The sequence below is a fragment of the Odocoileus virginianus genome, chromosome 15 (genome assembly GCF_023699985.2).
Source record: "Odocoileus virginianus isolate 20LAN1187 ecotype Illinois chromosome 15, Ovbor_1.2, whole genome shotgun sequence".
NCBI classification, from domain to species: domain Eukaryota; kingdom Metazoa; phylum Chordata; class Mammalia; order Artiodactyla; family Cervidae; genus Odocoileus; species Odocoileus virginianus.
Window position 1 is genome coordinate 41,643,757 of NC_069688.1, and position 23,551 is coordinate 41,667,307.

General features: G+C 39.4%; 1 long non-coding RNA gene across 4 annotated transcripts in view; it reads right to left on the reverse strand.

The window, feature by feature from the left end:
• The window catches only part of LOC110126619 (uncharacterized), a 362,093-nt gene that overhangs the window by 155,700 nt on the left and 182,842 nt on the right, over window positions 1-23,551 (reverse strand). Inside the window, exon 7 of one of the 4 annotated variants that reach the window (XR_011491487.1) lies at window positions 9,291-9,426. The exons of the other annotated variants lie outside the window; for them this stretch is intronic. This is a non-coding gene — a long non-coding RNA (uncharacterized lncRNA). The remainder of the gene's footprint in view (window positions 1-9,290; window positions 9,427-23,551) is intronic. 4 annotated transcript variants of the gene reach the window in all.

Genomic DNA, 23,551 nt, shown 5'->3' on the forward strand with positions numbered 1-23,551 from the left:
GAAATCCTAGCTGGCTTCTGGAGCTGAGACGGTTGGTGCAGACAAGGTACTGTTGCAGCTCCTGCCAGAGGTGCTGCCCCCTGACTTCTTGGCTAGAGAGTGGCAGCAGCCAGGTACTTAACTCCTCCAGATTCTATTGTATCTCCTGTTCCGAGTTTTCCAACTCTCAGCTCAGTTTTGTGTTTGGCAGTGTGACAAAGGGGCAGCAGCTTCTCCTGAAGAAAACCCTTAGCATCAAACTTTGAAACTTGCAGGCAATAAGGAACCAATACATGTTCCAGTTCATTCTTGAGGGTCCCAATTCAGACTTGCAGGTTGCAGTTTGGCCTTGTTGCATCTGCACAGGCAGCTGGCCTTTCCTCACTCCACAGCCATCTTCTCTTCCCAAACATCTGCCTGTGGTATCAGGTTCCAGCATAGATTCAGACACTAAACCTCACATGCACTGTTTCTTCTGTTTCCATAGTTATATAAGGTTAAACCTTTATGATCAATGCCTATATATATATATATATACATATATATATATATGCATGAACTTCCCAGGTGGAGCTAGTGGTAAAGAACCCGGCTGCCAATGCAGATGTGGGTTCAATCCATGGGTTGGGAAGATCCCCTGGGGGAGGAAATGGCAACCCACTCCACATTCTTGCCTGGAGAATCCCATGTACAGAGGAGCCTGGTGGGCTACAGTCCATAGGGTCACAAAGAGTCAGACATGGCTGAAGTGAGTTAGCACATATGTACATATATTTACAGATACACATATACTTATCCTGGTTATCTTACTTCTCTGATAATCTGATAAAAAGCTTAACTGATTCAGTGGGCTCTCTATGTTATGGACTGATAAAACCAATGAGTAAGTATAGACCCTGTACAAAATTCTTACAGGAAAAATCAGACATCACTCATAATATAAGAAATTATAAAGTTTCTATGGATTTGCCTACTCTGGACTATATAATATGTGACCTGTTGTATCTGTTTTTTTTCCCACTTAGCATGCTTACTAAGTTTATCCACATTGCTGGTTGTATCAGTACTTCAACTTTTATGGCTGAATAATATTCAGTCATATAGATATATCACATTTTGTTTATTCATTTATCCACTGATGGACATTTGGGTTGTTTTCAATTTTGGGAACTATATAGTTTCAAACAGGATAGTGGTAATTACAAAACATTGTGAACATATTAAATGTCACTGAAATATACACTTTGTTCATTGTTAACTTGTATTACATAAATTTCACTTCAATAAAAAAATTTAAGGTTATGAAGTTATAATGTTGACTTTATTTAGTTAAAAATTTTTTTACATGCACACACATGTACATGTTCACAATGAAATTGAAGATACTCCAGTGAAGTTTATGGGTACCAAACTGGTAAAAATTATGTTCACTTAACTAGATATTTTCAGTGATAAGGTCACATGTTTTCTACATTTGACTTCAATCTACTTCGTATATTATTCTTTGCTGTGCTATTTTACTACAAATCTGCCATTGATTGGCTTCTTGACATGCACATAAAATCAATTAGCATTCAGCCTGTGAGAATAATTCTCTTAATAGATTACTCCTTTCACCATTTAGCCAAAAGAGAAATATTTCTGTCCACACCACCCCACACTTATTTAGGAAGGCATTTGGTAACACTTATCAGCCTGCACATGCCAGCAATTAGATGTCAATAGAATTACTATGTTCAATCCTTTGTATACAAGGAACATATTAACCAAAATTTCCAGTCCTCTCACAATTTTCTGAACACATCAGTTTTTGTCCTTTTACCATGGAGTGTCTTTAGAGACATATAAAGGCCCACATCTGCCTCGAAACAGTATGAAAGATTTCAAGACTGAGGATATTCCAAGCCAGTTCTCTTTCCTTTATGTTTCAGGAGGTGCAATAAAAAGTATTTTCCTTCAACTGCCAAGTCCACTTTCTTTTTTCTTTGTTTTAATTCTTTCTTATTCTATCTAATATGACTATCATTGTTTCACAGAAATCCCTAGCCCCACCTCCCTCTATTATCCCTCTCTTACACTACACTCTAGTCATACTGGTTTACATTTAGCTACAGGAACATGTGAAACTCACCTCCATCTCAAGACCTTCAGAATGACCTTCAGAATCTCAATGACCTTGCTCATTCTGCTTGAACATTCTGTCTCAACAAGGTCATTTTTTCATCATCCACATCTCAAATCATATGGTACCTTTTCCCAGTGGGCTCCCCTAGCTATATCAGCCTTTCAGTCACACTCTACCACATTACCCTATTTATTTTTTATTTTATGTATTCCATTACTATATCATGGTGGTTCAGAGGTAAAGAATCCACCTGCCAAAGTAGGAGACACATGGGTTTGATCCCTAGGTTGGGAAGGTCCCCTGGAGGAGGAAATCACAACAGACTCCAATAATCTTGCCGGGAGAATACCATGGAGAGAGGAGCCTGTTGGGCTACAGTCCACAGGGTCACAAAGAGTTGAACACATCTGAGCATCTGAGGCCAGCACATCACTGTATCATATTGTTAATATAGTGGAGGCTCTGTCTGTCTGGTTGACAGCTGTTTTCCCAGAGTTTTGAACAATGCTGGAGCAGTTAGGAGATGTAAAGTAACTGTCTTGACTGACTGATAAACTAACAGGTTTATTAGTTTATTAACTAATAATAAACTAATCATGCTAATAAATGTACATTTGAAATGTGATTCACAGTGGTACCATCATGGTAACACAATATGCTGAAAAAGATTGGCTATTTATACATGTATACATGCATGTATGTTGGTTAGGGGGGGTTGAGGTGGTGAAAGGAGCAGGTTAAAAGTTCAGTTTTGATATTTTCATTGTGAAGTATCATTAATATCCCAAGAAGTGATTTCAAATAAGTAATTTGTGGATTAGACCAAACTTAAAAATTAGAAGAGTGGTGTAGTGATGATTCATGAGACATCTGCTCCTCAGCGCTTATTAAATGTGGGCATGGATAAGATTATTCAGGAATAGCAAGAAGAATAGAAAGAGAGGAATGCAAGTAAGAATGGATAACAATTGAAAGTAAACAGAATAAGAGTTTTCAGGGACAAAGGAGGATAACAATGAAGGTGTGGCACCCTGAAGAAGAGAGTAGTTTTAGGCTGAGAGTGTCCTAAGAAAATCCACATACTGAAGCCCTAATCCCCAGGGTAATGATATTTGGAGGTGGGGTCATGGGAAGTAATTAGATTTAGATGAGGTCATGAAGGTGGAATAAACTGGAAAATTCTGAAAGCGATGGGAATACCAGACCACCTGAACTGCCTCTTGAGAAAGCTATATGCAGGTCAGGAAGCAACAGTTAGAACGACATGGAACAACAGACTGGTTCCTAATAGGAAAAGGAGTACATCAAGGCTGTATATTATCACCCTGCTTATTTAACTTATATGCAGAGTACATCATGAGAAATGCTGGGCTGGAAGAAATATAAGCTGGAATCAAGATTGCCGGGAGAAATATTAGTAACCTCAGATATGCAGGTGACACTACCTGTATGGCAGAAAGTGAAGAGGAACTAAAAAGCCTCTTGATGAAAGTGAAAGAGGAAAGTGAAAAAATTGGCTTAAAGCTCAACATTCAGAAAACTAAGATGATGGCATCTGGTCCCATCACTTCATGGCAAATAGATGGGGAAACAGTGGAAACAGTTGTAGGCTTTTTTTATGGGCTCCAAAATCACTGCAGATGGTGATTGCAGACATGAAATTAAAAGATGCTTACTCCTTGGAAGGAAAGTGATGACCAACCTAGATATCATATTAAAAAGCAGAGACATTACTTTGCCAATAAAGGTCTGTCTAGTCAAGGCTATGGTTTTTCCAGTGGCCACGTATGGATGTGAGAGTTGGACTGTGAAGAAAGCTGAGTGCCAAAGAATTGATGCTTTTGAACTGTGTTGGAGAAGACTCTTGAGAGTCCCTTGGAGTGCAAGGAGATCCAGCCACTCCATCCTAAAGGAGATCAGTCCTGGGTGTTTACTGGGAGGACTGATGCTGAAGCTGAAACTCCAATACTTTGGCCACCTCATGCGAAGAGTTGACTCATTAGAAAAGACTCTGATGCTGGGAGGGATTGGGGGCAGGAGGAGAAGGGGACGACAGAGGATGAGATGGCTGGGTGGCATCACCAACTCGATGGACATGAGTTTGGGTAAACTCAGGTAGCTGGTGATGGACAGGGATGCCTGGTGTGCTGGGATTCGTGGCGTCACAAAGAGTCAGACACGACTGAGCGACTGAACTGATGAAGGTGGAGCATCAGATGGGATTAGTGCTCTTATAAGATGAGAAAGAGACACCAGAACTTTTCTTTTTCTCCCCTGAATTTGAACAAAGAAGAGGTCATGTGAAGACACAGTGAGATTTGTTGTTCAGTCGCTAAGGCGTGTCCAGTTCTTTGCGACCCCATGTACTGCAGCATGCCAGGCTTCCTTGTCCTTCGCTATGTCCTGGAGTTTGTTCAAACTCACGTCCATTGAGTCAGTGATGCCATTCAACATCTTACCCTCTGTCACCCCCTTCTCCTCTTGCCCTCAATCTTTCCCAGCATCAGATCTTTCCAATGAGTTGGCTCTTCATATCAGGTGGCCAAAGTATTGGAGCTTCAGCTTCAGAAGCAGTCCTTCTAATGAATATTCAGGACTGATTTCCTTTAGGATTGACTGGTTTGATCTCACTGCTGTCCAAGGGACATTCAAGAGTCTTTTCCAGCACCACAACTCAAAAGCATCAATTCTTCAGTGCTCAGCTGTCTTTCTGGTCCAACTTTCACATCCATACATGATTACTGGAAAAACCATAGCTTTGATTATACAAAACTTTGTCACCAAAGTGATGTCTCTGCTTTTTAATATGCTACATTTGTCATAACTTTTCTTCCAAGGAGCAAGCATCTTTTAATTTCATGGCTGCAGTCACCATCCACAGTGATTGTGGGGCCGAAGAAAATAAAATCTGTCAGTTTCCAATGTTTCCCCATTTATTTGCCATGAAGTGTTGGGACCAGATGCTATGATCTTAGTTTTAAGCTAGAAATGAAAGTTTAAGCTAGAAAATGAGAGTTTTAAGCTAGCTTTTTCACTGTCCTCTTTCATTTTCATCAAGAGGCTTTTTAGTTCCTCTTCACTTTCAGCCATTAGAGTGGTATCATCTGCATATTTAAGGTTGCTGATATTTGTCCTGGCAACCTTGATTCCAGCTCATGATTCATCCAGTCTGGGATTTCGCATGATGTACTATGCATGTAAGTTAAATAAGCAGTATGACAACATACAGCCTTGACGTACTCCTTTCCCAATTTGGAACCAATCTGTTGTTCCATGTCCAGTTCTAACTGTTGCTTCTTGACCTGTATACAGGTTTCTCAGGAGACAGTAATGTGCTCTGGTATTCCCATCTCTTCAAGAATTTTCCACAGTTTGCTGTGATCCACACTGTCAAAGGTTTTAGCATAGTCAATGAAGCAGAAGCAGATGTTTTTCTGGAATTCCTTTGCTTTCTCTAGGATCTAAAAAATGTTGGCAATTTGATCTCTGGTTCCTCTGCCTTTTCTAAACCCAGCTTGTACATCTGGAAGTTCTCGGTTCACATACTGCTGAAACCTAGCTTGAAGGATTTTGAATATAACCTTGCTAGCATATGAGCTGTATGTAGTTCAAACATCCTTTGGCATATTCAATTGTATGTTTGAACATTCTTTGGCACTGCCCTTCTTTAGTGTTGGGATGAAAACTGACCTTTTCCAGTCCTGTGGCCACTGCTGAGTTTAACAAATTTGCTAACATGTTGAGGGCAGCACTTTAACAGCATCCTCATTTAGGATTTAAAATAGCTCCACTGGGGGCTTCCCTGGTAGCTCAGCTGGTAAAGAATCTGCCTGCAATGCAGCAGACCCTGGTTCAATTCCCAGGTTGGGAAGATCCTCTGGATAAGGGATATACTACCCACTCCAGTTTTTTGGGGTTTCCCTGGTGGCTCAGCTGGTAAAGAATCCACCTGCAAGGTGATAAACCTGGGTTCAATCCCTGGGTTGGGCAGATTCCCTGGAAGAAGGCATGGCAATCCACTTCTGTATTCTTGCCTCGAGAATCCCCATGGAAAGAGGAGTCTGGAGGGCTACAGCTTATGGAGACACAAAGAGTTGGACAGGACTAAGTGACTAAGCACAGCACAATAGCTCCACTGGAATTGTCACCTCCATTTGATCATAGTAATGCTTTCCTAAGGCCCACTTCACTTTACACTCCAAGATGCCTGTCTCTGGGTGAGTGACCACACAATCATGTTTTATCCAGGTCATCAGACCTTTTTGTATAGTTCTTTTGTGTATTCTTGCCCCCTCTTCGTAATCTCTTCTGCTTCTGTTAGATCCTTGCCATTTCTGTCCTTTATTGTGCCTGTATTTGCATGAAATGTTCCTTTGGTATCTCCAATTTTCTTGAAGAGATCTCCAGTCTTTCCCATTCTACTGCTTTCCTCCATTTCTTCATATTGTTCACTTAAGAAGGCTTTCTTAAGTCTCCTTGAGATTCTCTGGAACTCTGCATTCAGCTGGGTATATCTTTCCCTTTCTCTTTTACTTTTCACCTCTCTTCTTTTCTTAGCTATTTGTAAGGCTTCCTCAGACAACCACTTTGTCCTCTTGCATTTATTTTTCCTTGGGATATTTTTTTCATCACCTCCTGTACAATGTTACATGTCTCTGTCCACAGTTCTTCAGGCAATCTACAGGACTACCAGATATACCAGACTCTTGATATACTAGTCAAGAGATCTAGTCTCTTGAATCTATTCATCACCTTTACTGTATAATCATAACAGATATGATTTAGGTCATACCTTAGTGGCCTAATGGTTTTCCATACTTTATTCAATTTCAGCCTGAATTTTGCAGTAAGGTGATCATGATCTGAGCCACAGTCAGCTCCAGGTGTTATTTTTGCTGATTGTATAGAGCTTCTTCATCTTTGGCTGCAAAGAATATAATCAATCTGACTTTGGTACTGACCATCTGATGATGATGACAGTGAGATGGTGAACCTCTAAAAGCCAGGGAGAGTGTTCCCATCAGGAATCAAAACTATCAGTAACTTAATCTTGGACTTCAGCTTCCAGAACTGTAGGAAAATACATTTCTGTTGTTTAAGCCAATTAATCTATGGTATTTTGTTGTAGAGTCCAAGTTGGCTAAGGCAAGAGTGTTTCAAGAAGGAGAGAATTTATATTTAATCCTAACTTTGAGATTTTTATTGGAGACTCTACTTCCTAACCAGCTTATTCCTCTGCTTTTTTTTTTTTTCTTTCCTATTTCCTACGTTTCCTACAGGAACCATTTACATGCCTCTCTAGGTAAGATTTTTTACGTCTCTCAGTAGACTACATTTCCTCATTGGTCAAGATTTCCATGACCTTGAAATGTCCATGCCATGGATCACTTCTCCAGTTTATAACATTTACCTGTTCAGACCTGCTGTAATCATTGCAAACTTTAGGTTCTTATTTCAGATTTCATTTTTTTTAGGAATGCCAAGCACAAATGACCATATACTCTGTTTCCATCACCTTATTTTGACCCCAAGTTCTAAGGGTTCTAAGCATATGCTGGAAGGTTGGCAGGTTTCATCCACGTCTTCTAGTTCAGGTACTTGTCTTCTGAGTATAGAGAACATTTATCATATTGGGCAGTTCCCCATCAACACCCTTTTCTAGCAAGAAACCAGAGATCATTGGAGTACCATCCGATGATCTTTCTTTTTTCTTTGGAGTGGCGTCTGACAGAACAGGTGCAAATATCCCACTCTCAATCAACCAGAGGCTCCAACATGTGACAGTGACTGTAGTGAGGGACACAAAACCAAAGTGACCATTTAGATTCATTCACAGCAGCAACAGCAGCATCCATGATGTCCTACATGCAGCAGCAGCTCTAGACCATCCTGCTTAGTTAAAAGACCCTGACTTCCTCCCTCTTGGCATAAAAGAAGTGCCTTTATTCATACCCAGTCTTTATGCCTGGTTCCCTATCCTCACATTGCTTCTGTGACATCCTTGGTATCCTTGCAAATTTACATACTTTTTTTTTTCCTTTTTCCTAACACTAGCCAGTTAGTTTCTGTTACCTGTAATCAAAACCTTCCAAACTAATAGAAAAGGAGGTCTTCACATGATCCACTCAAGTAAGAACCACTTCACCATGATTAGTGGCTAAGCTCACACTTCCTAACAGAATTATTTGTTACTCTTGGCAGATTTCAGGGAGAAAAAACACCACTGCTTTGCCAGAGCTTCTGTTGCCAGTGACTATCACTCTAAGGGTATTCTCCAGAGAAAGAGAACATCAGGGGGAAAAAAAAACAGCATTTGCAATTTAGATTGCCACTGCATTTAATAAATGGGGAGATGGTATTACTTTACTGGTAATTAATTTTTTTAAGCCTTTGTAAAATGTCATCTGGACTCTGTTTATTGGAACATACCAACACATTAGACAAAACTAACCTTGTTGATTTACTCAAGACAGCTAAGCTGACAAATTTCAATGGAGCCTGTTACAAGGCTGGCTCTGACTTATAAAAACGTCTATTTTGAGTCATAACTAAGTAGGACTGTATATGTATAAGTGTATTTTCCTGCCTCTAATGAAAGACACAGACACGTGGGAAAGTTGTTTATCCTATGAGCACCAAACATCATACCGAATCCCCTTAAAATGTTAAAATTTGGAGCCATTGGTCTGTTATCTACAGAGAGAAAAACAATACTGTGGGTTCAGGAGAAATGGATAGGAGGGTTTGAAATGGGAAGAAAAACACCAACAGGAATGATAAACTGGGTTTTAATGACAAAGTCACTTTGCCAATTGTAACTCGGGTGCTGGGTAAGTTGATCTGACTTCATTAGGTGATAGCCAGCCTCCCAAAGCCATCATCAGGCTGGAAGAAAGCCATATGTGTTGGTCGCACAAATGGACATTGATTTTTCAATAAACTGGAACCCAAAGCCAACATCACTCCAATGATATCTTTTCTCAGGAGAGACGATTTCTCGCTCATGCCTGGCACCATGTCTTAGCTCTTATATTACAAGAATTACATGGGTGAAGCAGAGTAGAAAACATCAGCTCACTTAAGTCATGTGATGAATGAGGCAATTAAGTCAATTAGATGCAGAGTTACTAAGCTATATCTATTTTGCTTTGTAAAATATAATTTTGAATAGGATCATTTGTCATACCATACTTGACAGCATTAGAATTCTGTGTGGCAGAAAAAATGTGGTTCATTACTCTGTAAAAGCAGTGTCTACTCTCTCAAGTGGATAAAGTAACCTTCTTCGTTAAGTTGAAGGTTGTTGTCTCTTAACTCTTTCTCTATAAGAAAGCAGAACACATTTTATATTTGTTATATATTTCCACATTTCTTTAAATGAATAGTTTTTCCAATAGTCATCATGTGTTTGGGGGTTAGTAGACAGAACTCATTTGAGTTTTTCAGTGTATGATTTACCAGACGCATCTCTTTCAGGAGGGAGAGAGAGAGCACAGATTTTCATTGTTCTGGTAAGCATCACTTGAGTGACTTTGTGGTGAAAAATGAACAGGCACTCTTGTCTAAGAGAAGAGTGCCAGGATCTTTAAGTTGCTTAACTAAAGGTATTCACCACCACTCTATCCCTTTGGTATGCAGAACTCGTCACTGGGGAAGAGGTGTGTAACTACAGTGGAACCAAGGAGGCCTTTTCAGTGACCATAATCAGACTCTTTGCTTTTGGAGGAATATTTCTAGAGCCTCTGATGGATTGTGATGGTCCTACTGAAGATGCATGGGCAGGTTAGGACACCAGGAGCTACCATGGGAAACTAACCACAAATGTGGATAATACTGGACTGGTGGCCAAGGCTAGATTAGAGGCTTATCAATAAATTGCTTATGAGCTAAGCTATGTTTTCTTTGTTTCAAGGTACAGAACCAAAAAAACTTAGTGAACTGTTTAACAGTTAGAATATTTCACATATAAATATGAATTACATTAGCCAGGGCACATGCTCCGCAGTTTTCTCAAAAGCCTACCACTCACATATGTACTACTAGTCTCCCTGCTTTACTCATTTCTCTAACTTTCTGGAACACAGAAGGCAATTGAGTTATTTGCCTTTTGCCAAGATGGTTGTGAAAGTGAATGCCTCTCAGTTGTGTTTGACTCTTTGTGACCTGGACTCTGTTGCACAGTCCATGGAATTCTCCAGGCCAGAATACTGGAGTGGGTAGCCTTTCCCTTCTCCAGGGGATCTTCCCAACCCAGGGATCAAATCCAGGTCTCCCACATTGCAGGTGTATTCTTTACCAGCTGAGCCACAAGGGAAGCCCCCTTTTCTTCAAAATGGTGGAGTAGAAGGACATGCGCTCTTCTCCTGCAAGAACTCCAAAATTGCAACTTGCTTCTGAACAAACATTGGCAGGAAAAGTTGGATCCCACCAAAAAAAAAATACTCCATGTCCAAGGGCAAAGGACAAGCCCCAGCAAGATGGTAGGAGGTGCAAAATTACGTTTAGAATCAAAGCCCATACCTGCCAGACACACTTGGAGGGCTCAAACAAAACCTTGTGTGCATCAGGAGACCCCACAGAGACTGAGCCAGACTTGCCTTTGAGTGTTTGAGCATCTCCTATGGGAGTATGGCTCAGTAGTTACCTGCTGCAGGGGCAGGGGTCTGGGTGCAGCAGTCCTGGGTGTGGCATAAGCCCTCTTGGAGAAAGTCACCCCACCATAGAGCTACTGAGCAGACAACCCACAAGCTGCAGAACAATTATACCAAATAAATTCTCACACTGTTAAGAAAGTGCTAGGACTCACAACAGATTTCTCAATCTGGGGATCTGGCAAAGGGACTGAGAACCCCCAGGGAATTTGACTTTGGAGGCCAGTGGTATTTGATTACAGAAATTATACAAGGGCTGGAGAAACAGACTCTTGGAGGGTACAAACAAACCTTGTGTGGACCAGGCCCCAAGAGAAAGGAGCAGTGACCCCCCAAGAGACTGACCCAGGCTTGCCCGTGAGTGTACAAGAGTCCCTGGCAGAGGCATGGGCTGGCAGTGGCCTGCTACATACAGGGTCAGGGGCATTGAGTGCAGCAGTGCATACATAGGACCTTTTGAAGCAGGTCACCATTATCTTCATTACCTCCACCATAGTTTGGTTTCAGGTCAAACAACAGGGAGGGAACACAAACCCGCCCATCAACAGAAAATTGGATTAAAGACTTACTGAGAATGGCCCCGCCCATCAGAAAAGACCTAGTTTCACCCACAGTCTCTCCCATCAGGAGGTTTCCATAAGCCTTTTATCCTTACCAATCAGATGGTGACAGAATGAAAACCACAATCACAGAAAACTAATCAAAACTGAACACATGGACCACAGCCTTGTCTAACTCAATGAAACTATGAGCCATGCCATGTAGAGCCACCCAAGATGGACAGGTCATGGTTGAGAGTTCTGACAAAATGTGGCCCACTGGAGAAGGGAATGGCAAATCACTTCAGTATTCTTGCTTTGAGAACCCGATGAATAGTATGAAAAGGCAAAAAGATAAACACTGAAAGATGAACTCCCCAACACAATAGGTGCCCAACATGCTACTGGAGAAGAGTGGAGAAATAACTCCAGAAAGAATGAAGAAATGGAGCCAAGCAAAAACAATGCCCAGTTGTGGATGTGACTGGTGATGGAAGTAAAGTCCAATGCTGTAAAGAAAAGTATTGCATAGGAACCTGGAATGTTAGGTCCATGAATCAAGGCACATTGGAAGTGGTCAAACATTGACATTTTAGGAATCAGCAAACTAAAATGGACTGGAATGTGTGAATTTAACTCAGATGACCATTATATCTACTACTGTGGGCAAGAGTCCCTTAGAAGAAATGGAGTAGCCTTCATAGTCAACAAAAGAGTCTGAAATGCAGTACTTGGGTGCAGTCTTCAAAACGACAGTATGATCTCTGTTCATTTCCAAGGCAAACCACTCAATATCAGAGTAATCCAAGTATATCCCCCAACCAGTAATGCTGAAGAAGCTGAAGTTGAATGGTTCTATGAAGACCCACAAGACCTTCTAGAACTAACACCCCCAAAAGATGTTCTTTTCATTATAGGGGACTGGAATGCAAAAGTAGGAAGTCAAGAGATACCTGGAGTAATAGGCAAATTTGGCCTTGGAGTACAAAATGAAGCAGGGCAAAGGCTAACAGAGCTTTGCCAAGAGAAGTACTGGTATTAGCAAACACCCTCTTCCAAAAACACAAGAGAAGACTCTACACATGGACATCAACAGATGGTCAACACCAAAATCAGATTGATAATATTCTTTACAGCCAAAGATGGAAAAGCTCTATACAGTCAGCAAAAACAAGACAGGAAGCTGACTGTGGCTCAGATCATGAACTCCTTATTGCCAAATTCAGACTTAAATTGAAGAAAGTAGGGAAAACCACTAGACCATTCAGGTATAACTTAAATCCCTTACAGTTATATGGTGAAAGTGACAAATAGATTCAAAGGATTGGATCTGATAGAGTGCCTGAAGAACTATGGACAGAGGCTCATCACATTGTACAGGAGGCAGTGATCAAGACCATCCCGAAGAAAATGAAATCCAAAAATGCAAAATGGTTGTCTGAGGAGGCCTTACAGATAGCCGAGAAAAGAAGAGAAGTGAAAGGCAAAGGAGATAAGGAAAGATATACCCATATGAATGCAGTAGAGTTTCTAAGAACTTAGAGTTCCTAAGAAGAGCAAGGAGGGATAATAAAGCCTTCCTCAGTGATCAATGCAAAGAAATAGAGGAAAACAACAGAATGGGAAAGACTAGAGATCTCTTCAAGAAAATTAGGGATACCAAGGGAACATCTCATACAAAGATCAAAAAAGGACAGAAATGGCATGGACCTAAAAGAAGCAGAAGATATTAAGAAGAGATGGCAAGAATACACAGAAGAACTATACAAAAAAGATCTTTATGGTCCAGATAACCATGATGGTGTGATCACTCACCTAGAGCCAGACATCCTGGAATGCGAAGTCAAGTGGGCCTTAGGAAGCATGGCTATGAACAAAGCTAGTGGAGGTGATGGAATTCCAGTTGAGCTATTTCAGATCCTAAAAGATGATACAGTTAAAGTGCTGCACTCAATATGCCAGCAAATATGGAAAGCTCAGCAGTGGCCACAGAACTGGAAAAGGTCAGTTTTCATTTCAATTCCAAAGAAAGGCAATGCCAAAGAATATTCAAACTAAGGCACAATTGCACTCATCTCACACACTAGCAAAGTAATGCTCAAAATTCTCCAAGCCAGGCTTCAACAGTACATGTACTGTGAAATTCCAGATGTTCAAGCTGGATTTAGAAAAGACAGAGGAACAAGAGATCAAATTGCCAACATACATTGAATCATAGAAAATGCAAGAGAGTTCCAGAAAAACATCTACTTCTGCTGCACCGACTATGCCATAGCCTGTGACTGTGGGGATCACAACAAAGTGGAAAATTCCTCAAGAGGTGGGAATACCAGACCACCTTATCTGCCTCCTGAGAAATCTGTATGCAGGTCAAGAAGCAATAGTTAGAACTGAATATGGAACAACAGACTGGTTCCAAATTGGGAAAGAAGTGCGTCAAGTTCGTATGTTGTCACCCTACTTATTTAACTTCTATGCAGAGTATGTCATGTGAAATTCCAGGCTGAATGAAGCTCAAGCTGGAATCAAGGTTGCCAGGACAAATATCAATAACCTCAGATATGCAGATAACATCACCCTTATGGCAGAAAGCAAAGAACTAAAGATCCTGTTAATGAAGGTGAAAGATGAGAGTGAAAAAGTTGTCTCAAAGCTCAACATTCAGAAACTAAGATCATGGCATCTGGTCCCATCACTTCATGGTATATAGATGCAGAAACAATGAAAACAGTGAGAGACTTTATTTTGGGGGGGCTCCAAAATCACTTCAGACAGTGACTACAGCCATGAAATTAAAATATGTTTGATCCTTGGAAGGAAAGCTATGACAAACCTAGAAAGCATGTTAAATAGCAGAGACATTACTTTTCCAACAAAGGTCCATCTAGTCAAAGCTATGGTTTTTCTAGCAGTCATGTAAGGATATGAGAGTTGGATAATAAAGAAGGTTGAGCACTGAAGAATTGATGCTTTTGAACTGTGGTGTTGGAGAAGACTCTTGAGAATCCCCTGGACTCCGAGGAGATCCAACCAGTCAATCCTAAAGGAAATCAGTCCTGGGTATTCATTGGAAGGACTGATGCTGAAGCTGAAACTCCAATACTTTGGCCACCTGATACAAAGAACTGACTCATTGGAAAAGACCCTGATGCTGGGAAAGATTGAAGGCAGGAAGAGAAGGGGAAGACAGAGGATGAGATGGTTGGATGGCATCATAGACTTGATGGACATGAGTCTGAGCAAGCTTCAGGAGTTGGTGATGGACAGGGAAGCTGGTGTGCTGCAGTCCATGGGGTCACAATGAGTTGGACACGACTCGATGATTGAACTGAACTGAAGATGGTTGTGGGGAGAGGTTACCAAGTCTGTTACAGAATAGGGCTGAGATTGGCAGCCTTTTTAAGCCAGCTACCTGGGAATATGCTTGAGAAACTGTGACTGAACATGTGGAGAAAAACTGACTTGTGACCTTGGGAATGTACTTAGTTGAACTGGGTTTATGAGTCATTATCTCACACACAAAGTGTGGGGATCTAGCAAGGGCATTATTGCAGGAGAGGACAAGGACATCAAACATGGATTTTTTAATATATAATTGCTGGTTGAAGAATATTTTAAATCATAAGTTTAAAAAATATTATCAAGTTGACCTCAAAAATGTTGAATCAGGTTATATACAAACCATCAATTCATGAGAACACCAGCTTGCATATTAGTCAGCAATGGCCATCATTGATTTTTAAAGTTTTGCTAATCTGATGGGGAAAAATTGATGCTTCAATTTGAATTTTCCTGAATACTGGTAAATTTAGGCATATTTTCAGATGTATGCTGGTCATTTTTATTTTTTCTAAGAACTATCAGGTTATAACTATTGTTTCTTTTCATTTTTAGGTTATTTGCTTTTTCTTATTGAACTGTAAGAACTCTTAGATGGTTCTCTTTCTCTGTCATATTTGTAGCAAATATTTTTTCCAGTCTGTTAATTGCCTTTTAACTTTGCTGTTACATTATACATTGTGCAGAAATAGTTAATTTTTATTTAGAAAATTGTTACTTTTAAAAAATGATTTTGGGATTTAATGTCATTCATAGATCACCTCAGCTACACAATGCCGAAATAATCACCTCAGATCGGTTCAGCTGTTTGGTTGTGTCTGACTCTGCGTACCCTTGTAATGCAACCCGCCAGGCTTCCCTGTCCATCACCAACTCCTGGAGCTTGCTCAAAATCATGTCCATCGAGTCAGTGATACCATCCAACCATCTCATCCTCTGTCGTCCCCTTCTCCTCCTGCCTCCAATCCCTCCCATCATCAGGGGCTTCTCTAATGAGTCAGCTCTTCACATTGGGTTAACAAAGTATTGTAGCTTCAGCTTCAGCATCAGTCCTTCCAATGAACATTCAGGTTTCATTTCTTTTGGGATTGACTGATTTGATCTCCTTGCAGTCCAAGGGACTCTCAAGAGTCTTCTCCAACACCACAGTTCAAAAGCATCAATTTTTTAGCACTCAGCTTTCTTTATGGTCCAACTCTCACATCCACACATGACTACTAGAAAAACCATAGCTTTGACTAGATGGACCTTTGTAGGCAACATAATATCTCTGATTTTTAATATGCTATCTAGATTGGTCATAGCTTTTCTTCCATGGAGCAAGTACCTTTTAATTTCCTGGCTGCAGTCATCATCTGCAGTGATTTTGGAGCCCAAGAAGATAAAATCTGTCATTATTTCCATTGTTTCCCCATATGTTTGCCATGAAGTGATGGGACCAGATGCCATTATCTTAGTATTTTGAATGTTGAGTTTTAAACCAACTTTTTCACTCTCCTCTTTCACTTTCATCAAGAGGCTCTTTAGTTCCTCTTTGCTTTCTGTCAGAAGAGTGGTGTCATCTGCATATCTGAGGTTACTGATATTTCTCCCAGCAATCTTGATTCCAGCTGTGCTTCATCTAGCCCAGCGTTTCTCATGATGTACTCTGCATATAAGTTAAATAAGCAGGGTGACAATATACAGCCTTGATGTACTCCTTTTCCTATTTGGAACCAGTTTGTTGTTCCATGTCTGGTTGTGTTGCTTCTTGACCTGCATACAAATTTCTCAGGAGGCAGGTAAGGTGATCTGGTATTCCTATATCTTGAGGAATTTTCAGTTTGTTGTGATTCATGCACCAAAGGCTTTGGAATATCGATGAAGCAGAAGTAGATGTTTTTCTGGAACATTGTTGCTTTTTCTATGATCCAATGTATGTTGGCAATTTGATCTCTGGTTCCTCTGCCTTTTCTAAATCCAACTTGAACATATGGAAGTTCTTGGTTCATGTACTGTTGAAGCCTGACTTGGAGAATTTTGAGCATTACTTTGCTAGCATGTGAGATGAGTGCAATTGTGCCATAGTTTGAACATTCTTTGGCATTGCCTTTCTTTGGAATTGCCTTTCTTTGGAATTGCCTTTCTTTGGAATTGAAATGAAAACTGACCTTTTCCAGTTCTGTGGCCACTGCTGAGCTTTCCAGATTTGCTGGCATATTGAGTGCAGCACTTTAACAGCATCATCTTTTAGGATTTGAAATAGCTCAACTGGAATTCCATCACCTCCACTAGCTTTGTTCGTAGCAGTGCTTCATAAGGCCCTCTTGACCTTGCATTCCAGGATGTTTGGCTCTAGGTGAGTGATCACACAATCGTGGTTATTTGGGTCATGAAGATCTTTTTTTGTATACTTGTATACTTCTGTGTATTGTCGCCACCTCTTAATATCTTCTGCTTATGTTATGTTCATATCGTTTCTGTCCTTTGTAGTGACCATCTTTGTGTGAGATGTTCCCTTAAATCACTAATTTTCTTGAGATCTCTAGTCTTTCCCATTCTATTGTTTTCCTCTGTTTCTTTGCATTAATCACCGAAGTAGCCTTTCTTATGTCTCCTTGCTATTCTTTGGGACTTTGCACTCAGATGGGTATTTTCCTTTTCTCCTTTGCCTTTCACTTCTTTTCTCAGCTATTTGTAAGGCCTTCTCAGATAACCATTTTGCCTTTTTGGATTTCTTTTTCTTGGGGATGATTTTGATCACTGCCTCCTGTACAATGGCATAGACCTCCATCCATAGTTCTTCAGGCACTCTGTCTATCAAATCCAATCCCTTAAATCTATTTGTCTATCTATTTACTTGTAAAGTGATTGATTTTTGTATGTTGACATTGTATAAACCTTTTACCTTCCCTCTAATTCTAGTAATAATTCCATTATATGCAAATAATAAAAGTTTGAGTTTGTTATTCCAAATTTCTATTTTCCTTTATTGCTTTGTTGCATTGGTAGAGTTTCAGTTTTAGTAGCTATGATGGTATTATGCATTATTATTTTGGTCAGGACTTAAATGAGAAGTGTTTTAATGTTTCTCCATTATCATGTTTACTAAGTTTTTGTGACAATTTTCTTAATTCAACTTGGGAGGAACCTATTTATTCCTAGTTTGATTTTATTAATAATGGCATTGATTCATGGGAAACACCTTTTTTTATAATAAGATAGGTGTATAATATTCTCTGAATGTGTTAATCTAGTTGAATTTTATAAACAGGTTCTCCATGTGAAACTTATTACACTTCTAGAATAAATCCTAGTCATTTTATTATTCTGTGAAAAAGTTACTTGTTATAAGTTGAGATGTTCGTACTTATGGTTATAAATGAGATTAATCTATAGTTCTTCCCAGTTTTTTTTCTTTTGTTTCTGGTTTTGTAACAGGGTTACACAACTTAACAAAATGAATTTTAAAGTTTTTGAAAACATTTAAAATTCTTGGTAAGTCTATTTAATGGGGTAATTATCTTATATTTCAAAGTTGAATAAATTCATTTTGAATTATTTTCTTATAAATGGGATCTTTGTCGCAACATGTGGAATCTTTCCTAGCAGCACAAGGACTCAGGAGTTGCAGGGTGAGATCTTAGTTGCCCCAAGGTACATGGGATCAGCTTCCTGACCAGAGATAAAACCCATGTGCCCTGTACTGGAAGGCAGATTCTTAACCACTGGACCACCAGGGAAGTCCCTATTTTTTTTTTTTTTTTTTGAGCAAAAATTTATTCATAGAATTATATGACGATTTCTTGACATTGCATACTCCTAGTTATATTTTTTCTTGTTTCAAGTTACTTTATCTTTTCTCTTTTTTCCTTCAATATATTTACCAAAGAAAAATCTAAAGTTCTCATTTTCTTGATTAAATCTATTATACATTTTATAAATGTCCACTTCTTTCTTTATTGAGTCCTGTCCTCATTTTAGCAGGTGTTGGTCCTTAGTGTATGCTTTACTGGAAGTTTTTGAAAGCACACTACAGCACCATGAGACTTTTTGATGTGAGATTCTCTCAGTTTATGAGAGTTTTTTCATTGATATTATGGAAAATCAGGTAAATTTAATTACAAATCACATTCTTTCTGGATGGATAGAGCTTGTGAAATCTTTCAGCCTTACTGCATTTTTATTTATTCAAATATTATTTTATATAAAAATATTTAATTTCCACTATGTACTACATGCTATACTATGCTAAGAATGTATCAGTTAACCAAATAAACATTGTTCCTACCTTTGCAAGGCTTCAGTGTGGTGGAAAAAACAGACCAATAATTCATGATAAACAGATAAGTAGATTATAATTGTTCTATGAAGTTGGAAGAAAGTAAAAGAGAATAATTTAGATGAAAAATCAGAGACTGTGTCTCTGAAGAAACACCATTTAAGTTAAGAGGAGAATGATGGAAGGTGAAGGTATGCAAAGGTAGGCAAAGGATGAAGGGAAGGCAGTGGGGGTGAGAATAGCATATGCAAAAGCATGGAGTAGAGAATGATTCTGGATTGCTCAAAGAGTAAGAGTGAGACTACACAAAATTAAGCAGCAGGAAAGAAAGAAAACTAAGATGTAGGCCAAGATCTGAGTTTGATGGGCCTGTAGCCACAACCAGAAGATTTGGATTTGATTATAAATAAAATGATAAACCACTAAAAAGCTTTGACATGGGGAGTGATATAATCTAATCCATATTTGTAAAGACCAATCTGGCTTCAAGGCAGAGAACAAATTGAAGCAGAGCAATGGGACTTCCCTATAGCTCAGATGCTAAAGAAACTGCCTGCAATGCAGGAGACCCGGCTTCAATCCCTGGGTTAGGAAGATCTCCTGGAGAAGGAAACGGCAACTCACTCCAGTATGCTTGCCTCAAGAATCCCATGGATAGAGGAGCCTGGTGGGCTACAGTCCATGGGGTCACAAAGAGTCAGACATGACTAAGTGACTTTCACTTTCACTCTTGGGCTAGAATAGCAGAATTAGGATGACAATTGTACACTGATTCAAGGCATTTTACGAGATAAAATCAGTATGACTAGATGGTGATTTTTTGCTGTGGTAAGATACACCCAACATAAAATTTACCATTTTAAGTGTACAGTTGTGTAGCACTTAGTATGGTCTCCGGCCATACTAAGTAAACCATTGCAGGCAGATGGTTTACCGTCTGGGCCACCAGGGAAGCTGCATTTAGTATATTCACAATGTTTGCAACCATTACCGTCATCAAGTTCCAGAATATTTTCACTATTCTAAAAGAAAGAGTCATATCCACTAAGCAGTTGTTCCTTGTTATGGGCTGAATTATGCTCTCCCCAAATTCCTATGTAGATGTCCCATCTCTGAGTACCTCATAAGATGATTATACCTGGAGACAGAATCTTTAAAGAGGAAATTAAGGTAAAATGAGGTCATATGTTAGGCCATACTTCAATATGGCAGGTGTCCTTCTAAGGAGAATAGATTAGGACATACTTGCAGAGGAGAGATCATATGAAGACAGAGGGGAAAAAACATCCATGTTCAAGCCAAGGATATAGGACTCAGAAGAAATCAACACTGCTAATATCTTGATGTCAGAGGCCTAGTTTAAAGAGTTGTGAGAAAATACATTCTGTTGTTTAAGCCACCCAGTCTGTGATACTTTGTTATGCAGGCCTAGCAAACTAATGTATGCTTCTTTCCTTTCCTCCTCTCAGCTCATGACAACCAATTATTTGCTTTTCATCATTATAGTTTTGCCTATTCTGGATATTTCCTTATACAGAGAATCTTACAATATGTGGTCTTTTGTGTCCAGTTTCTTTTACTTAGCATAATGTTTGCAAGGTTCATCCATGTTATAATATGTATCATTACTTTATTCCTTTTTTGGCTGAACAATACTTCATTATATAAATATATCACTTTTTGTTTACTCTTCAGTTGGCTGATGATGACTTTGCTGTAAGGAATGAGGAAGAAGTTTTCAAGAATGACTTAGATTTCTGAATGAATGGATGCCATTTATTGAGCTGGGAATGAATGCAGTAAGAGTATATTAAAGGGAAGATTTGGGAAGCTTATGTCTACAAAGGGTTAATGATGAGTCACCTGGTTTATGCAAGTCCAAATCCTACCATTCTATTACCCTCTCTTTTTCTCTAAGAAATCAGCATGTGTGAGAGAATCTAAACCATTTCAGTCATTTCAGCTGTTTGCCTTTTCTTATATACCAAGAGAAATTATTTCTGATCAATTCTAATCCAGGTATATGCCCTCTGACCAAATGACAACAAAAATTCCTGAAACAAACTAACAGAAAGTATGAGCAAAGACTTTCAACATATGAACACATAAATGGGTTTAAGTACTAAGCCAGCCACAGTGTTAGCATTCAATCAACTAACCACCAAGTGATCCTTTCTCTTGGTCTCCGAGAACATTGTAGTTCTTTATAAGCAGTACTTCTTCTATTTTCAAAAATAGTAAGTACACATTTAAAAAAATTGGTATATACAGAAAGGAATGCAAAAATAAACTCCTCTTATGATCTTTTATGGGAGAAGGCAATGGCACCCCACTCAAGGATTCTTGCCTGGAAAATCCCATGGATGGAGGAGCCTGGTGGGCTGCAGTCCATGGGGTCACTAAGAGTCAGACACAACTGAGCGACTTCACTTTCACTTTTCACTTTCATGCACTGGAGAAGGAAATGGCAACCCATTCCAGTGTTCTGGCCTGGAGAATCCCAGGGACAGGAGAGATGGTGGGCTGCCATCTATGGGTCACATCGAGTCAGACACGACTGGAGCAACTTAGCAGCAGCAGCAGCAGCAGCAGCAGCATGATCTTTTATGATCTCTCCACTTACAGATAAGCATTGTTTACATTTCTGAATATTTCTTTTTTCCCTATAAATTTTACAGAAATATCTCTCTAAACTTAGGGGTTGTATTCCTAAAAGAATTGTGATTGGCAAAACAATGATTGGCATGCTCAAGGTGCTATAGGAAATATAGGTTTAAGGCGAAGAGTTAAACTGTACTGAATTAGTTTTAAAACATTGCAAATAGAAATTCTAAAATATGTTTACTTTAAAAAGAAATCTTAAACGTTTGTTAGAAAGCCCTTGTCTCAATCACCTTCTTCAGTTGCACAGGAAGCATTGCTCTAGTGTCATGACCTGCTAGGGATTTTAACTTATGCAGACCCTATCACTTTTTACTTTTTAAACAAGTTTTTACTGCCTTAAAATGTCTTTTGCATTCATGGTCTCCATCATTTGTTTTTGCAATTAGTGGCAAAATGTTGGAATATTTTATCACCCTTACTCCTTGTCTTGTCCCAGCCTCTTCACAATTTATCACTGGGCTTAAGAACACATTTCTTTAAATACAGCCTTCCATTTCTCCATGAGAAGGTGTATTCTCTTTTGTTTGGAGTATCCCATAGATTGGCTTACATGGACTATAGAAACAGCTAACAATAACAGTGGTTTTCTTTTAAGAGAATCTAACAAGAATAGGAATGATATTCATCATCATCAACAACAATAACAGAAACAGCAGCATAGAATGACATTTTCCCGATGTTTTAATTGAGGAACTATGGACAGAGGTTTGTGACATTGTACGGGAGACAAGGGATCAAGACCATCCCCACGGAAAAGAAATGCAAAAAGGCAAAATGGTTGTCTGAGGAGACCTTTCAAATAGCTATGAAAAGGAGAGAAATGAAAAGCAAAGGAGAAAAGGAAAGGTATTCCCATTTGAATGCAGAATTCCAAAGAATAGCAAGGAGAGATAAGAAAGCCTTCCTCAGTGATCAGTGGAAAGAATAGAGGAAAACAACAGAATGGGAAAGACTAGAGATCTCTTCAAGAAAATTAGAGATACTAAGGGAACATTTCATGCAAAGATGGGTTCAATAAAGGACAGAATTGGTATCGACCTAACAGAAGCAGAAGATATTAAGAAGAGATGGCAAGAATACACAGAAGAACTGTACAAAAAAGATCGTCACAACCCAGATAATCACGATGGTGTGATCATTCACCTAAAGCCAGACATCCTGGAATGTGAAGTCAAGTGGGCCTTAGGAAGCATCACTATGAACAAAGCTAGTGAAGGTGATGGAATTCCAGCTGAGCTATTTCAAATCCTAAAAGATGATGCTGTGAAAGAACTGCACACAATATGCCAGCAAATTTGGAAAACTCAGCAGTGGCCACAGGACTGGAAAAGGTCAGTTTTCATTCCAACCCCAAAGAAAGGCAATCCCCAAAAATGCTCGAACTACCGCACAATTGCACTCATCTCACACACTAGTAAAATAATGCTCAAAATTCTCCAAGAAAGGCTTCAGCAATACGTGAACTGTGAACTTCCAGATGTTCAAGCTGGTTTTAGAAAAGGCAGAGGAACCAGAGATCAAATTGCCAACATCCACTGGATCATTGAAAAAGCAAGAGTTCCAGAAAAACATCTATTTCTGCTTTATTGACTATACCAAAGCCTTTGACTGTGTGGATCACAATAAACTGTGGAAAATTCTTCAAGAGATGGCAATACCAGACCACCTGACCTGCCTCTTGAGAAACCTGTATGCAGGAGGAAGCAACAGTTAGAACTGGACATGGAACAGACTGGTTCCTAATAGGAAAAGGAGTACGTCAAGGCTGTATATTGTCACCCTGCTTATTTAACATATGCAGAGTACATCATGAGAAATGCTGGGCTGGAAGAAGCACAAGCTGGAATCAAGATTGCCGGGAGAAATATCAGTAATCTCAGATATGCAGATGACACCACCCGTAATGCAGAAAGTGAAGAGGAACTAAAAAGCCTCTTGATGAAAGTGAAAGAAGAGAGTGAAAAAGTTAGCTTAAAGCTCAACATTCAGAAAA